The 4,484-nt window shown below is 33.3% G+C and overlaps 1 pseudogene; it reads right to left on the reverse strand.

The window, feature by feature from the left end:
* Window positions 1–520: 520 nt before the first annotated feature.
* Window positions 521–1,302, reverse strand: LOC138170881 (small ribosomal subunit protein eS1-like; annotated as a pseudogene).
* Window positions 1,303–4,484: the final 3,182 nt, after the last annotated feature.

The raw sequence follows: 4,484 nt of genomic DNA on the forward strand, positions 1-4,484 counted from the left end.
TCAACCCTTTAGTGAATGATTGCTTTGAGTGAGTTGGACTTAAGAATGAAGAACTAATCTTGCTAGGCAGAATTTTGCAGGGCTTATGTTCTGCTACTTTATCTTTTTATAAGAGAGAAGATGGTGCTCTGGAGAGATTGCTGAACTATGAGTGCTGAATTTAATGTCACAGGATCTACATTTAAATCCCAGATCTTCCATTTACTACCTGGGTGAACCTGGAAAACTCATATCACTTCTCTGGGTCTCAGTTTCCTTATATGTAAAATAAGTTTGTAAGAGTAGATTTCCTTAAGTACATTTCAGCTCTAGACCTATGACCTACAAAAATCATGGGTCACCTTCCATACTCATAAGTTTTTAAAGAACAATTTTATGAAGGGTGGAATAAAATTATGATTAGATGGAAAAGCAGAATAAAGTTCATACCTTTCATTTATCAACACACTATCGACTTTATTATAACTTATTTTTTCATAACAATATTTTTTTTCTTTTTCAACCTTTGAAAGTTCTTATGTCAGACATATTCTTGAACTGGTGGTTCATAGCCAATGGCCTTTCAACTTTTGTGCCTTTTTCATATCTTGAAGCTTTTACAGAGCCACCACCTTCACCATGCAGTTCCATTAGCTTTCACAGTTCAAATTTGGGCTTCTTGAGCATCTTGACTTTTCCAACAAATACATCGTGGAGAGGGTAAATGAACTTCCCTATGTATTTTCCAATACTGTCTGGAATCAGTTTATGGACAACTGTTTTCAAATCATTTGTCTGCACCACTTGGGTCATGATTTCCATTATTTTCTTACCAATTTGACAAACTCATTGGTGGTGGACATAAGAGGTCTTATGGATCTGGGTGTTGCACTTTTTGGTAAAACCAACACAAAAGAGGCAGAGCAAGTACCCATTGTTAGTTTTGACATAAAAATGGACCTCAGTCATGGTCTGTCACTTTTTGAACATGGGGCATATCTTGTCCCAGGTAAGGCCCATTCCGTGGAAATTATTCAAACAATTTTTCCCCTGAAAATTTTTAGTAGTTAACTTGAACTTATAAAAAGCAACCTCATCATTTTGCAGATCAGCATGACTCACTTCAAAAACTCTACCCTTGAGACTATCAGAGGCAATTTTCATTACTTGAGTCCTTGTAACTAGTGTTTTGCCAATATTGGAAATGTTGAACATAACTAGTGTTTTTACATCATATCAGTCCTTCAAAAATTGATCTACCACTTTCTTCTTGGGTCCTTTTTTGCAACCTTTGGTGAGGTTCTTATTCCTGCCCACTGTCATGATCCTTCTCTGAAAGCCAAAAGCTTGATTATAATTTCTGTAAAATAAAAGACATGTGCCCTCTTACAAGACAAATTTAATCTGACATCACATGCACATCATTATAAGATGCTTTTATTATGCTGATGATATTCATCCATTGTAATTTTGATTCATATTATTATGTAATCCTCAACATTATCACTGAATGAAATATCAAATGTTTAGAATGCATCTTCTTGCAAAAAGTCCTTTAACCATTATGTGGTTGTGTTTGTGTGAAAACTACATATCATATTGTGTTTATATGATTTACATGTTATAAGCATATATGTTTATGTGAAATAATTCAAGCTAGTATAAATAAGGAGAAGGCAAAAACTATGGTGAGTTTTAGTACATCATTAAAGTATTTTATTTCATCAGCTTGAAAGTATTCTCATTTTATCCTGCAAAAACTATGAGTACTTCAGTCATAATAATTAGCAATAACAATGTTATAAGTTTATAGATAAAAGGATTGTAAATTGAAAAAGGGGGAAGAAAATTATGTATACACACCACAGTAGACACCATAATAAACACATGATATAAGAAAAAGAACAGAAGTAGAGATATCACAAATTCATGGATGATAAAATTCAAGAAAAGAGTCAACAGTAAAATGGAATGGCCTCAACTCTCTATACCCAAATTCAGAAAGCACAAGTAACATATATGTGAATTAAGCATTTCTAATTCAAGGAAGCAATTCTAATCACAATATTATATTTTGTCAAATGATTCATTTCAACTAGAAAATAATTCTGAAATTAAATTCTATATTAAGAGTGAGCATAATAGATATGGGATAGGGAAGAGGGCAGAACAGATTTGTGTATATAGAAAATACATTAGTATATGGAAATCCTTGAAATAGAGTGATAAAGATTTCCTTTGTAAACATTCATGAAAGTAGAATAAGAAGCAATATTGTCATTATAATACAATATGGAATAGACTTCTGTTCCATGTGACCAACAAAGTAAGGGATAAAACATTTTCTATGCCCCTCTCCCCAAAACCACTTAAGCCTCTCCAAAATCAGAATTATGTTCATTTGTTAAGGCAACTGAAGCTGTATCCACAGGCTAAAATCCCTAAAAAAGTAGCAACCAGATGAATTTACATCAGAGAAGGATAATCATTAATCCGTAACTCACTAACTTAGCATCTGCTTCCTACCAGTCCTCATTCTCTGCCAGGACATGCAATTCATCATGTTTTTGCTGTGGGATCCATGTAACAGTTCCCCTTCTGATATTTCATTATCTACCAACACACACAAAGACACACACACATACACACACACACACACACGCACCATTCTCTTATGCTACCATTTAATAGCAACAAGATGGACTCAACTTTTCACACATTCCCCATCCCCTGCCAGCACTCTACAGATATGGAAATACAGGGAAGTAGACACTTGATCTTCCATGACTGACATTTTTCCTGGTGAAATACAGAAATGATCAGTCAAAAAAGTAAGGAACAAAGGAAACTGAGTCAAGGCACTAGGGTTTTCATGGAGCTTTACCAAGCCTGAAGAAAAGATAACTGGAATCCCATTGATTATAATTCTCCTTTACAAGCTGACTAATGTTTAATGTGAAGGTATGTGTACAACCTATATTGGATTGAATACCACCATGAGGAGGGAGGGGTGCAGGGGAGGAGAGATATGGGGAACTCAAAAACTTGTGGATCAAAATGTTATAGACTAAAAGTAAATAAAATTAAAAAAAAAGAAAAGATGATTGTAATCAAAGTAAGGGTGATTTTGTTTTGTTTTGTTTTGTTTTCCCCTAAAAGGCACTAAGGGAAAAAAAAAAACTGAGACCAGTAAAAATAGAATTACATGCCTTAGACATCTTTGTGACTAGTCCTTGGGGAAACTTCCATAAAAAGGGAAGAAGTAAAAAAAGTAAGTTTTATAGTATAACAGGATGAAAAAGACTAAACTCATCAAAGATCTCTAGACAAAGAACACTCATTCAAAAAAAAAAACCTTAAGCACAAGCACATAAGTAAGTAGTAATGATATGAATAAAATGGGGAATATGTCTTCCCTATCCTCTAAATCATTTCAAACACCTTTGAATAAATGGAAAATGAATAAATGTCAGGGAAAATATAGTATTTGTGGATTTCCAAAAGAGCATGGAACTACAACAACGTGTTTCTGGGTGTTTGAAAAGAGAAATATATTTTTTGAAAGCCGAATTTATTAGCAGCATAGAAGAGGTAATTGGTAAAATAAAAACAAAAAAAGACTAAAGCAAACAAACAAATCTTGAATGCACTGTTGCAAGCCTCACCAAAAATGAAAGAGAATAAGTGATCAGAAATGCAAACACATAGAATCTGAATAATCTGGGAGAGAAGCAAAAACAATGAGGTTAATAGAAAATTTGATATCCATGCAAGAAAAATGATGTTTTTTTTTCTTTTCTTTTTTTTTTTTTTTTTTTTTGCCTTTCAGCTAGCTTTTTTGTGTGGGTGTTACATGTCTGAGGCAGGAACCGAACTCAGGACCTCCCGACTCCAGAGCCAGAGCTATACTCACTGCACCACCTTGCCACCCTGAAAAATGATGTTGTTAAAAAATAAAATATATAAAGAAAAATTTCAGGATTTTTGGTGTCCCTGAAGAACACAAGTCAACAAAACCTGAGCAATGTAATATAAGAAATAACATCAGAAAACTCCATAATTTATGAACATAAAATAAAGTGATGGTTGAAAAAAATCAACATATTAACAGCAGAAAAACAACAAAAAACCACCACCTACAACAACAGCAAGAAAAACATACTATGTTACAAACTCCAAGACATGTATTTGTTATAATTGATAATTCTGATCACCAAGATAAAAATCAGAAAGAAATCTGGATAAATACTTTGAAAAACAGAGGAAGGAAATTAAAACAAAACAAACATTTTATTCCAAAGAGAATAGAATAATTTTTCAAAGGGTAAATATCTTCAAGATGCAGGATAAAATGATATATACTGCATACCTGAACCTAATTAGGAATAAAAATCAAAGATGATTGCTCCATTCCATGGTACAAAGGGATGCCATTGAATAATGTTTCCTTGGAGGAGGGGAAAAAAACCAAAACATTTTATAAGGCACTTTAACATTGGGTGTAG

This window comes from Petaurus breviceps, unplaced genomic scaffold, assembly GCF_028583685.1.
Source record: "Petaurus breviceps papuanus isolate PSGF00001 unplaced genomic scaffold, PetGlider_PUasm1.0 40, whole genome shotgun sequence".
Classification (NCBI taxonomy): domain Eukaryota; kingdom Metazoa; phylum Chordata; class Mammalia; order Diprotodontia; family Petauridae; genus Petaurus; species Petaurus breviceps.